General features: G+C 41.2%; 1 protein-coding gene and 1 pseudogene across 6 annotated transcripts in view; both read left to right on the forward strand.

Annotated features, from left to right (window-relative positions):
• M6 (neuronal membrane glycoprotein M6) overlaps nucleotides 1-14571 on the forward strand; it is a 666904-nt gene that overhangs the window by 80730 nt on the left and 571603 nt on the right. The gene's annotated exons all lie outside the window — the stretch shown is intronic.
• Nucleotides 4933-5779, forward strand: LOC137251713 (large ribosomal subunit protein eL8-like; annotated as a pseudogene).

Below are 14571 nucleotides of genomic sequence, written 5' to 3' on the forward strand. Positions count from 1 at the left end.
ACACATTGCAAGCGGGGCATACATTTTGTATGTCGGGGTTGATTCTGGATAGGTAAGAGTTTAGCCTGTTAAAATATCTAGAACGAAGTTGAGCTAGAGTGACTCGCATTTCCCTGGGGAGTATGCGTTCCTCTTCCGCAAGTTTTGGGTACTGTTCTTTGAGTACTGGATTCACCGGGCAATTCCTGGTATAATGGTCCGACGCCTGTTTGTGGAGTTCACTGAGGACCTGCTTGTGTTTTTTTGCTTCATACGGCTGAGTTCCTCAAAATATTTACGGAGATGACTCTTTAAGCCCCAAGGCGGTGTTGGCTCATCAATCAGATGTCTGTTGGGATGCCCAGGTTTCTGGGTATTCAACAGGAACTGTTTGGTTAGCACCTCATTTCTCTCCCTGATGGGGAATGTTCTCACCTCATTATGTAGATGGTGTTCTGGGGACATAAGAAGACAGCCCGTGGCGGTTCTGAGAGCAGTTTTTGGCAGGGCCGTAGCTTCTTCCAGTGAGTAGTTTTTAGGCTTGGCGACCATATAGGGGACGCGTAGCATGCAATCGGCTAGCCAATTGCTTTGTATGTGGTAATGAGCGTTTCTTTGTCTCTTCCTCAAGTACTGCCAGCAAGGGATTTGAGGATCTTATTACGGCTCTGGATTTTCGGTACAATTGCGGCTGCATGCTCACCAAAATGTAGATCCTGATCAAACGTCACACCCAAGCTTTTGGGGTGTAGGACAGTCGGTAGAGTAGTGCCATCGACGTGGATGTTGAAAATGGTCGACATTTGGGACGTCCATGTTGTAAATAAGGTCGCGAAGGAGTTAGTCGGTGATAACACCAGGTTTCGCGAGGCGAAAAAACTGGAGAGATCAGGGAGGTAGCCGCTTATTCTGTTGCAAAGCTGATCGATCTGTGGGCCTGGGGCTGTGGCCATTATTGTGCAGCATCAGCGTAGGAAACGATAGTAACTTCTTCTGGTGGCGAAGGTAGCTTAGATATGTGGAAATTAAACAAAAGTGGGGACAGGACACCATCCTGTGGTACCCCTTGTTTAATTATTCTTGGGGGAAGGGTAGACCCTTCCAGGTCTTGCAGTAACGTGCCATGGTCGACCGTATCAAAAGCTTTTGATAGGTCTAGCGCAACGAGTACTGTTCTATGGTGGGGGTTTTGATTTAAACCGCAATTTATTTGGGTGATAATGGCATTTAGCGCGGTGGTGGTGCTATGGAGTTTTCTGAAGCCATGCTGAGACAGGCTAGCTGCAAATTTGCTTCCATTTTTCGGGAATAACAAAGGTAAAAAGAGACAGGGTGGAGACATCTGCTGAATATTTGAAACCCTCTTTCCCTAGGCTTTTAAGCATCGGCATGGCTATGCCATCTGGGCCTACTGCTTTGGATGGTTTAGCATGACTGATGGCATCCTCAACTTCTTCGGCGGTGATGGTAATTGGTGAAGCGCGAATTTTTGTGTCAGTTGGCCTTCCGTCTATCTTTGTCGACCGTAGAATGCATTATATGCTGTCGGCAGAAAGCGCTCGCGCATTTTTTCGCATCCGACAGCACTTTATCGCCAAAGGCGATGGAAACCTTGTCATTTTGCCTAGACGGATTCGATAGGGACTTTACGGTGGACCAAAGCTTACCTACACCGGCAGAGAGGTTACAACCGCTTAGGTGCTCCTCCCATTTCGCCCGCTTGTGTTCATCCACAAGCAATCTGATGCGTTGGTTTATATCCCTTATTTGGGGGTCGCCGGGATCGAGCTGTCTTATAAGGTCACGTTCTCTCGCTAAATTTGCGGCCTCCATCGGAAAGTGGGGCCAAATTTCGGGAGTTCTACCGGCGGGAATGAAGCGAAACGGATTCAATGACCTTACGGAAAGCACGCTTCCCTTGGCGGGCATCAGTCGGGATAGGGAGGGCAGAAAAGCGGTTGTCTGTAAAGGATTTGTATTCGTCCCACTTTCCTTTTTTAAAGTTTATGAATGTGCGTTTTTCTGTGACAATGAAGTCGGCGGTACGCTCCAGAGAAATAAGTATAGGCAGGTGGTCGGATGCCAATGTTACCATCGGCTCCCAGTTGACGCAGTATACGAGTTCTGCGCTCACGATTGATATATCCGGCGAACTGTGACAGCTCCCTACCATACGTGTGGGGACGTCTCCATTTATTGTGCAGAACGTCGTTTCCTCTATTTGATTCGCCAACATCTCACCCCTACTGTCCGCCTGCAAGTTTGAATGCCATAGATAGTGATAGGCATTGAAATCGCCTAAGATAATGCGATTGTTGCCAGTGAAAAAGGCGCTGATATTAGGGCGGTATCCACTGGGCAACAGTTAGCAGGAGGGATGTAGATGTTGATGATTTCTAGGTTTGCATCGCCTGACCGGACAGATAAGCCTTTACGTTCTAAGACACTGTCCCTGCGGCCGATGTTGGGATAAAATATATGATACTGCACAGAGTGGTGTATGATAAACGCGAGGCCGCCTCCATTTCCGCTCTCGCGATCTTTTCTGTGGACATTATACCCAGAACAGGTCTGCAGAGAAGATCTTGCTGTGAGTTTAGTCTCTTGAATCGCAGCAATACGGATGTTGTGCCGTTTCATGAAATCGACTATCTCCGTGATCTTCCCAGTTAATCCATTACGGTTTAACTGGAGAATTCTGAACTGCATAGGGGGAGACGTCGTCACTCTGGGAGTATGTAACGGGTAACTACGCCTGGCTTATGGAAGGCTAGGACGCAACTGCTGTTGTGGCCTTGGGACTGGACGTCCTTGGGTAAGCATTGGGGTACCCGGTGTATTTGGGTCTGGCTATATGGCGCAATGAAACCAGTGGGGGGTTGCCGTCGCGTAGACCAGAACATCTAGGAAAGTCGCACCGTCCATGGCTGGAGCTGCATTGGGCGGATGTTGCGAACATATATATTCTGTGCTGGCAAACGGTGCAAAGGGAGGTAGGGAATAAGAGTCTGTTTCCCTGACCTACACAATTGCTGCCAGAAAAGAGGGGGGGGGGTAGACGGAGGCAGAGGCTGATGCTCGGCATTGCTGCCGACTCTACTACGGAGATTGTAGGTATGAGTGGGAGCAGCCGTATGAATTTGTGGCGCCGTCGAGCGCGAGCAGCAGCGGGTACATATTGTGACTTGCTGAGCGGGCTGCTGGAAGGTAGTGGGCAGGCGCTAAGGCGTAGACTACGGGACGCCCTAAGGAGTGAACAGCAAGGAGACACAAAAGATTTATAGAAGTTACGTGGACATCTGGTTTTGGGATCTAGCCCAGAACAACACGAGACGCACTGACAAGAGTATAATCGTCCTAAAAATATTCTTTTCCGGCAGATGCAGCAAAACCATTTCTCAGGACCGGGGTGAGGATACGGACCCGGATTGTGTTCGATACCTTCCCGGAGTAAGAGAATATGGAGCAATCCCGCTGCAAAGGGCTGCTGGGAGGATGAAAATTTGTGGGAGGGACGCAACAAATTAAATGGGGTTACACTGAAATGACAGTCCTTGGTCAGGAAAAATTCCGAGTCGCTCCGGTAAATAGAACCGACTGCCTTGGGAAGCGACAAAATGGGCGTGGTTCCGCCCTTTTTCATTTAATTTGTCTAGAATACTTTTAATGCCATAAGTCGAACAAAAATTGGCCAATCCTTGTGAAATTTGCTAAGGGCATAGCTTCTGTGCCGGTTTCTGTGAAAATGGGCGAAATCGGTTGAAGCCACGCCCAGTTTTTATACACAGTCGACCGTTTGTCCTTCCTCTTGGCCGTTAACATGATAACTTGATCAAAATCCGATATATCTCTACTAAACTTATAATTGTGATTTTTGGCGACCTCTTAATTAATTACTTATTTTGTTTAAAGCAGGCTTCAGGTCAAATTGAGTAAAACACAATATGTTTAAGTTTTACTACCAATATATTTCGGCTACTATTCCGATAACCGTCTTCAGGGCCTAACTATTGACAAAATCAAAACAAAATAAAATAAAACATTGACAATTGCACATATTAAAAATTATGAAATTGAACAAAATATATGTACATACATTGCATTTATTTACACGTCTGCTCTGTCTGACGTGGAGCTGTGTACTGTCTTGTTGGAAAGTAAATATTTGTAGCTGTGCGCGCAGTTCGCTATATCTGTCTTATAATTGAGCCTAATGTTTGTATCTTTGTCGACGATATGTAACATTTCTAGAGTGAAACATATCGTCGACAAAGATACAAACATTAGGCTCAATTATAAGACAGATATAGCGAACTGCGCGCACAGCTACAAATATTTACTTTCCAACAAGACAGTACACAGCTCCACGTCAGACAGAGCAGACGCGTAAATAAATGCAATGTATGTACATATATTTTGTTCAATTTTATAATTTTTAATATGTGCAATTGTCAATGTTTTATTTTATTTTGTTTTGATTTTGTCAATAGTTACGCCCTGAAGACGGTTACCGGAAGAGTAGCCGAAATATATTGGTAGTAAAACTTAAACATATTGTGTTTTACTCAATTTGACCTGAAGCCAGCTTTAAACAAAATAAGTCTACTAAACTTAGTTCACGTACTTATCTGAACCCACTTTATCTTGGTATAAAAAATGGGCGAAATCCGACTATGACCACGCCCACTTTTTCGATATCGAAAACTTTTTCGATATGAAACATGGTGATTGGATTGGTTTTTTGATGCAAAATATAACTTTGGAAAAAAATTTGTAAAACGGGTGTGACACCTACCATATTAAGTAGGAGAAAATGAAAAAGTTCTGCAGGGCGAAATCAAAAACCCTTGGAATCATTGGCAGGAATACTTTCCGTGGTATTACATTTATACATTTTGACAAGCGGAGAGAAAATCAGCCCTTAACTTTGAGCAGCTAATAAAATCTTCGTTTTTCAATTACATCGCGTTCAGAAAACAATCCAAAATGGTGGTGAAGAAGCCCAGGCCAAAGAAGAAGTCAGTTATCAAGAAGGTTGCGCCCACACCATTAGCCGTCAAGAAACCTTTTGTAAAAAAGGTGGTTAACCAGCTCTTCGAAAAGCGTCCCAAGAATTTCGGCATAGGCCAGAATGTCCAACCCAAACGTGGCTTATCTCGTTTTCTAAGTGGCCCAAATATATTCGGGTTCAGCGCCAAAAGGCTGTTTTGCAAAAGCGTTTGAAGGTTCCTCCACCAATTCAGCAATTTAGCCAAACTTTAGATAAAACAACAGCGGTAAAAACATTCAAACTTTTGGAGAAATACCGCCCAGAATCGGCGCTCGCTAAAAAGCAACGTTTGAAGAAGATTGCGGAAGCTAAAGCCGAGGGCAAGGATGTGCAACCCAAGAAGAAGCCCACTTTCGTGCGGTCTGGAACAAATACCGTGACCAAGCTTGTTGAGCAAAAGAAGCCACAGCTTGTTGTAATTGGTCACGATGTTGATCCATTGGAGTTTGTGCTGTTTTTGCCTGCTCTTTGCCGTAAAATAGGTGTACCATATTTTATCGTTAAAGGCAAAGGCCTTTTGGGTTTGTTGGTGCCTCGCAAGACTTGCACAGCTTTGGCGCTGACAAGTGTCAAGGCCAACGATAAGGCTAACTTTGCTAAGTTATTGGGGGCAAAAAGACGAATTATAATGATCGTCATGATGAGATCCGTAAGCACTGTGGAGGTGCTATTCTCGGCTATTAGAGTTTGGCACGCATTGCTAAATTGGAGCGCGTTAAGGCGCGTGAATTGGCACAAAAACAAGGTTAAACATGTAGAGATATTTGTAATTCTATGTTGGCTAATTATTTTTAAATGCTGAATTTTGCCAAGCAGTACTATATTAAAGGCAATGGAAAAGAAAATAAAATATTTTATACTGAACTTCCATGAAGAAAACAAATAAAATTAAATTGGCGGTACCCGACAGATGAAATTTTGGGTCACCCTGGTCCACATTTTGGTCGATGTCACGAAAACGCCTTCACATATACAACTAAGGCCTACTCCCTTTTGAAATACTCATTAACACATTTCATTTGATACCCATATCGTACAAACACATTCTAGAGTCACCCCTGGTCCACCTTTATGGCGATATCTCGAAAAGGCGATTAGCGAAAACCAAAAATAGGTTATTTAAATCACGTTTATTTTACTAATTTAACTTTCGATAATTATGTTCGCATGTACATTGTTATGGGCTATTTCCCTCGTGGGTTTTGCCATATACACAAACACTTATCCTAACCTACTCAATTGCCTCTTTTTGCACTAAGTCTTTTGGACTTTTCTCCGCTTTTTGTAGGCTGTTAAATTTTCGCGATGATTAAGATGCACGCCTGGTATGCGCGTTCGTGGAGCGTTGCTAAAGCGACCGAATGGGAGTCATTCCGCCAAGCGGACTTATGTTTCGGTTTTCCACAAGATTTTATGCTTCTCAACTGAACTGTCTATCTCCACACTAGTGCGCCAACGTTCCAGCTGAGCCTATGCAGACACCGGCAACCAAAGCTGGAGGTGGATGTGGAATTTTTTTTTCAGCAGATCAGAAAAATAAAGCTGACCCAATCACTTGGTACTACGCAATAGGTTTTGGCACAAGTCTTCCAAAAAGAGAACTCGGGGATTTTTCCGCTGGTGATCTGCTACTAACTATTTCACCACTTCGGTGACTCGCTTGCACACAGTAGGTAGAGATGTCCAAAAAGGAGCTAACTGTAGGCGCGTGGGCCCTTTTATACCCTGCAGAGGCCGGAAGTTAAGCTTTCCATTGTAACAGATGCGATCTATCGCGATGTTGAAGATGTTAAGAAATTGTTTAGCTTTTTGTATACTAACTTTTCATTAGGGACACAAGAAAACAGCGCCATCAACGGGTCGAACTTTGATTCTGTTATCGAAAGCGATACATTTTTATTTTTTTTAAAGACAAGTAATACTAGTACGCTGGGTCATTCGCAGGCTTATTCGCCAGGGATCATTACAAGTGCCAAACGGAGTCAAAAATCTAGACGGTCTTGTGGGCGTTATTTATACATTAGTGGATTGTGTGAATAAAAAGTAAGTAGAAACTTCTAGATTTCAGGAAATGGGCACAAAGAAAATATTTGGCTGTATTCAAAATAAAATTTCCATGTGATTCGTTTATGTTTGCACAGCTTAATTGTGCTATTGAATTGAGAAAGGCTATGTGATATAATGTTTGTATTTTTATTGAATAAATACAAAAAATTGAAAAAGGTACACTAATTAGTTTAATCTGCTCGTATATTTAATGAATAAACACTAATTAGTTTTATCTAGTTTTTTCGCGGTAATAAATTGCCAATAAATGAGGTATAAATTATTTAATATATAATATTGTTTTTTGCTGTAGTTTGTCTGCCACCTTAATACGACCCTAGCAAATGTCATCTCAACTGGAAAACCAAAATAAGTACATATATGCCATCTAAATTGGATGCACAGTAAACACATACATGGTCTACAGATTGCAAAAAATTTTAAGAATAATTGAGAGAACAAGAGATACGCATAACAATACAACTCGAAGCAAAAGAAGAGCGTCTATCATCAAAGCTGGAGACACAAGAAATAAAATAATTAAAAAAAAATTTTAGTTAAACGATTTTATTGAAAGCAATAATTACATTAAGTAGTAATAATATTAAAAGATAGAAAATAATTAGGTAGGTCCTAGGTACTAGTCATCACACTCCTCATCAGTCTAGGGCGTTGATCAGATAATTAAATAAAATCGTTGGGCGCGTGAAATTTCTAAAAATGTGAGGCGTAGCATAACCTGATTAAGGTTCAGTTGGTTTTACTTATGACTATCAATAGAAATATGACACCTACCTAATTATTTTCTAGCTTTTGGTATTATTATTACTTCATGTAACTATTGTTTTCAAAAAACCGTTTAACTTAAAATTTTTTGTTTAATTATTTTATTTTCAAGTTTTTAGTCTTTATTTAATTGCCTATTATTTCTCATTCTATTTAGTTCACTTAGTGACTCATTATTACAAGGACTCTTTCCTGACAATTTGTTACAACCTAAGTCCTCAATACTTAATCCTATCAAAGACTTTACTCGACTCTGCGCCACGTATGCTTGTCCCTCCTCCAAATCCAAAATATTTTGAAGTCACTTCTACCGAACTGTATGCAATATTTGTTCCAAATATGAGCCAAATCGGGCATCATGGGTCGCTTTCTATTCATGTATGTATTGTGTGTTCCAAATATGGACCAAATCGGACCACAAATACGATTTTTGTGAATATCTCGATCCTTGCGTCACCTAGCGGCTATTTTTTTCATAGGTCGCTCTCTATTCTTGTATGTATTATGTGTTCCAAATATGAGCCAAATCTGACCACAAATACGATATTTGAGAATATCTCGATCCTTGCGCCAGCTAGCGGCGATTTTTTTCTTATTATTGCATTGTCATCGGGTTCTGAACTATATTCCAAGTTTCAAGCTTGTAGCTTATCGGGAAGTTACTTAAATTTCAATTACAAAATTCGTTCACAACGGCCGTGCATGCGGCCGTGCGGCCTGCCTGTCAAGTCAAGCTAAATAAAACCGTTTAAAAAGGTCTCATCGCACAAGTAGGTTTTAGTGACCGGCAACATAAAATTAAAGCCGAGATTGATGCTTTGAAATATCGAATCCAAGAGTTACAATTAAACCGTCCAATCACTTCAACGTCCACTCTGGCTCTGTTTCTAAATTGATATAATACACGTCCGCATTGGGAACCTGTGTATCTTTTTTATATAACAGGGTCACGCCAGCCGACACGGTGATGTCCTTCAAATACAATTTTTTCAGGCAATGCGCTGCAGTAACCAAAACTTCCATACTGAACAATATAGGTACGCAATGAAATAAGCCTTAGTTTGAGACTTTTTCCGTCGCTTGTTAAGTTTAAAGTAAAGCAAGGCGCGTTAATTCAAATAAGCAAAACTTCTAGATTTAAGTTAAACCTATATAAACTAAATCTTATAATTTAAATCACACTGCCCGTTATAGCTATGAAATTTTTGGGTGAAATACCCGTGAGAAATTGTAACCCTTTTATGGATGAACTCCTATTTTCATAAAAAATATAAAAGGTTTAAAAAGCATTTTAAACTGACATTTCCGTACAAATATTTGAGTTATCAGAGCCTTATAAACCTATTTTATTTGTTATGGTTATGGAGGGAAAACTACAAGAGGTTTATAAAACTTTTTAAAATGACGTGTCCATTGCAATTTCATATAATAAGAGCTTAAGTCGCTGTTTATAAACAAATATTTTTGTTGTTGAAACTCGTAATTTTGCGAAGAGGGGGTAACGAGGTAAGCGTGAGCACCGAGTTTCTTGTGCTCGGCGACTTGCTTTGAGCTGTTTTTCTTCTGTTTTCAAATTCTGGTTTTTGTGAATTTTTTTGATTGAGGAACTTTTGGTTGATTTTGAATAGACATTTTTATAAGTTTTTTTTTGATATTTCTTACACATATTTCACAATAATTTTTTAAATTTTCAATGAATAAAAAAATATTTAGAAAGAATTGATATAAAATGTCAAATTGTTGCTTAGAAAGAGTTGCCGTGTGTAAATATGTCGAAGTCGAAGCACAGGCACGGGTCAATATAGTTCGTTTGCCCGATATTAGTTGAGGCTATAGTGATATGGTCATATGGCCTGCACTCAACCTCCACGAGGCCTTGATTCTTGTTGCAGTGGCTAACGCTATATTTTTGGCAATTAGATCTGCAGGCATGATGTGTAGAATGGCAAGCAATGTTACTGTCGGAGTAGCTTTTAGGGCTCCCGTTATGCTAATCATTTATTTTGGTATTAGTACCTTTTTGTGTGGCTGTCCACCAAACAACGACCCCATAGTAAAGTAAGGGTTTGGCAATTGCCGTAAGAGAGTTTGGCTGATAGGACCCACGTGCATCCTAGCATCCTATTTAGGATAACTCCTAGATATTTTGGGGCTATATTGTTCTTGTAGGGTTACACCTCCAAGCTCAGGCTTAGTCCAGTTAGGGACCTTATATCTCCTAGTAAATAATACTAGATCGATTTATTCCGCGTTAGTGGTTAACTCGACGCCAGATGCCCAGACCTGTACATCCCGAAGTGCTTGATCCATCAGAACTTGATTGTTGTTAGGCATCTGCCGATTATTATGACTGAAACGTCATCTGATATGCAGTTTGACTGGTGCTCCGTCGAACCGCCTAAGCAATTGGTTGATAACTAGTGTTACCAATACTGTGGACGCCCCTAAAACGCCACCTTGCGGCGTTCCTCTGTTTACAGGTTTAGTTGCCTGGACCCCATTGCTAAGTGATCACTCTGCATCTTAACATCGAGCCGATCCATTTTGTAAAGGCGGAATGAACTTTAATTGAGTTGAGACTGTCCGCGTTTACTCGTTTCGAGATATTGTTGAAAGCTCCAGAAAAACACCTAGAGCATATTCTTGGTATTCCAGGGCTTTCTCTATACATATTTATGACCCAATGCAATGCAGTATTGATTGACTTGCCTTTGGTGTAGGTATGTTGTGCTGAAAATACTAACTCCTCATTCATATTTGATGTCCACACAGATATTTTTCTATGAAACCCTCTTCGACCTATTGATTTTACGTTTAAAGATCTACAACAGATCTCTATATTCGTCCCAGTACTTCTTGTTTTCCGCAACTTCTGCCAACTTAGGAAACTCGTTTACATGCCCTGTAAGAAAATTCATCTCCTTACTCCACCATGGTCGCTTTAATTTCCCTTTGAATTTTCCCAAGTCTTCCTGATACACATTTCTGAAATTTGTACCAGTCCATTACCATTGGCTGAGAGATGTGTACTTAAATTTCAACGTGGATGAGAAGCTGCTCTCCACAACACAACATGCGTACACCAAAGGCAAGTCGGTAGACACTGCATTGTAGAGGGTGGTAATAAGAATAGAGAAAACCCTGCAATATAAGAACTATGCTCTAGGAGTCTTCTTAGACATTGCCGGGGCTTTCAATAATGTTTCTAAATGGGCGACTATGGATGGTCTCTATTATATTAAAGTACATCCAGCCTTAACGAGATGCATCGGCTGCATGTTAAATTGTAGGAAGATTACATCACAATGAGGATTGTACGAGGCCACGAAATCAGGGGACAGGGGCACACCGCATGGAGGGGTGCTATCACATCTGCTGTGGACGCTGGTCATCAACCAACTGCTCAGGCGATCCGATGAGGGACCCGTAAAACTTACGGCTTACGCAGATGACGTTGCAATTGTCATAAGTGGAAAGTTCCTTCCAACGATTAGCTCTTTGATGGATCGTGCGGTTCGGGATATTCGTACTTGGGCGTCTTATGTCGGGTTGAAAGTCAATGCGGAGAAGACGGATATGGTCTAGTTTACAAAGAGGTACAATGTCCCAAATTGGACCAGGCCTAAGTTAGGAGGGGTGACCCTACAGCAGAAACTTTGCACAAAATATGTAGGAATCATCCTAGACAGTAAGCTGTCATGGAAGCTCAGCGTGGGGGAGAGGGTGAAGAAGGCCTCAACGGCACTTTATGCATGTAAAAGAATGCTGGGGTGTACGAGAGGGCCTCTTTCTCATTGGGTTTTTACAGTGATTGTAAGCCCTATTCTATACTATGGAGTTCTTGTTTGGTGGAAAGCCACACAAAAAGCAACCTACCTCAAAAAATTAGAGGGGGTGTGCAGACTATCAATTCTTAGCATTACGGGAGCCCTGAAAACAACGCCGACGGCTGCACTGTATGCCATTATGCACATTCCACCTGTAGACCTGGTAGCAAAGAACATAGCGTTAACAACTGCAACCAGGCTCGGTGCCTCGGGGCAACTTGAGCGCCGACCATATGGCCACAGTAGTACAGCGTCATCAATCACAAGACCAACAGACTACCTGATTCCCTATCTGCGCTTCGAGGGAGATCTTAAGCCCACAACAGAGGTGGACGGTTGGCGCAAGGGTGCTAAAATGGCGGACGAGGCGATACATGTGTACACAGATGGATCCAAAGTAGTGGAAAGAGTAGGGTCTGCGGTATACTGTTCTGATCCGGAAATAAACAGATCCTACAGGCTGCCGCATTACTGTATCGTTTTCCAAGCGAAATAGGAGCCGTAACCAAAGAAGTAGAAACCCTGGAAAAAATAGCCTAAGCTGTAACCGCGTTAACTTTTATATTGACAGTCAAGCAGCAATTAAGGCAATAATCCCACATAGCACAGCATCTAAATGCGTGTTAGAGTATAAGCAATCCATGGAGAGAATCGGGACACGGAGAAGCATACGTCTATATTGGGTCCCAGGGCATATGGGAATCGATGGGAATGAAAAAGCGGATGAACTATATGAAAAGGGCGCATCACTTGAATCTTGCTCCGTAGACGTCCCAATTAGACTGGGCGAGATTAAGCGAAGGCGCGAGGTGAACATGATCGACCAAGCAGAAAAGGCGTGGGTTCAAGCGCGGGGCTGTAAAGTGTCGAAGATTATGTGTAGGTCTTACAACCTTAGACTAACAAAGTTGCTTCTATCATTAATAAGACGAATGGAAAGAAAGCGGGACACTGCCTTCTGGCGTCACATGCCTTTTTTTGAATCGCAATCAACCACATTTTTTTAATAATACCTTAAAAATATCGTCATTTTGACTGTTGAGTGGAATTTCAGACTATCTCAGCCACCATTTCGAAAACGCGCTACCACTGCATAAATTTAAAATGTTTTGACGTGCGCTGGGGCATTTATACAAAAATTTCTGTAATGGGGCTTTCATCCGAGATAGGGCAAGGTTCCACTCAGCAGTCATATATGTATGTAATACTCCGATATTGCTAAAAGAATATGTGTGCAATGCGTTTTTCATTCACGAAGTATTTTGATTGTAGCAGTTTAAGTTTTACAATAAAAGATTATAATTTAGGTAACAGAAATATATCAGCACTCTGATGTTTGCGAGTGCACCCTCTCTGTACTATTTACTTAGAAGTATTACACACTTTTATGACAACATTTAATTTATAACTACACTTATGAACATCCCGTTTCTCTTTTTATATATTCATAAGCACGACTTCCTATAGATAAATCTGTATATAACAACGGATGATTCTTTTCATAAGATCCTGCCACAGCACAAAGAGCTCCGTCCACTATGCCCGGTGCTCCAGAATCTACTTCACATGTTGAACCAAATCCATAAAACATTTTTAATATAGCGTCCATTTTCCCAGGGAAAGCACGACTAAAAAAGCGCTTTTTTCCTAAGATTTCGATAGTAGAACGGATATTATAACTAGATTCTTTTCGTGAATACGATCCGCTAACTTGAATTAGTTTGCCCGGTTGTATTGTAGTTTTGCAAAGATTTATTATTCCTACTAGATTTTCGTCAAATCTGGGACGCACTTGAATTATACCTATATCGATTTCCACCGTTCCCGTGTCTTCTTCAGGACACCATATTAAACTCGCTTTGTGAAAAGGCTCTTGCCCCGTTTGAGGTATACTGTTTATACCAGATTTAACTTTGATCTCTCGATAAGGTCCTGCTAACACCAGGCATTCGAAAGCTGTAATCGCGTGTTTCACAGTGATCACTGATCCAACGCAATGGTATTCATCGTTCTTATATATTCCCACCACAAATGATGTATCCCCTATATTCACAGAACTGCTAGAACTACCAACTCCAGCGCGAAATTCCGCTTTCGTGTAGATGAAAGGGAAGCTAAGCGCGACCAACAGGATATAACTTCGTAAGCACATTTTAAATTATAACTTTATATGACGTTTGTTAAATATAGAGTAAACCAAGATAAGTTTTGCAGGCGCTATTTATACATTAGTTGACTGTGTGAATAAAAAATAAGTAGAAACTTCTAGATTCAGGAAATGGGCACAAAGCAAATATTTGGCTGTTTTGAAAATAAAATTTCCATGCGATTTGTTTATATATTTGCACAACTTAATTATACTATTGAATTGAGAACGGCTATGTGATATAATGTTTGCATTTTTAATGAATAAACACAGAAAAGTACAAAAGGTACACTAATTAGTTTTATCTGTTTGTATTTTTTATGAAGAAACACTAATTAGTTATATCTGTTTCCAAACTGCTAACGTGTCTATTTTATACCGTCACAAAACCAGGTTTGGGAGCAGTGAACCAAGTTTTGAGCAGTAACATTTCTCGAAGTTAAGTGGGCTGCCATAATCAAGATCCTGTCACTTTTCTCGAAACTGGACGCAGCTATAATTTTTTTGTTGCGGTAATAAATTGTCAATAAATGTAATATTAACTATTCAAGCTTGGTATGCGCGTTCGTGGAGCGCTGCAACTTTTCGTTGGGAATGTGGCCCTTGGATGCTAAACCGACCGAATGGGAGTCATTCCACCAAGCGGACTTATGTTCCGGTCTTCCACAAGATTTTATGCTTCTCAACTGAACTGTCCACCTCCGCACTAGTGCGCCAACGTTCCAGCTGAGCCGATG

Source organism: Eurosta solidaginis, chromosome 5, assembly GCF_040869045.1.
Source record: "Eurosta solidaginis isolate ZX-2024a chromosome 5, ASM4086904v1, whole genome shotgun sequence".
Lineage (NCBI taxonomy): Eukaryota > Metazoa > Arthropoda > Insecta > Diptera > Tephritidae > Eurosta > Eurosta solidaginis.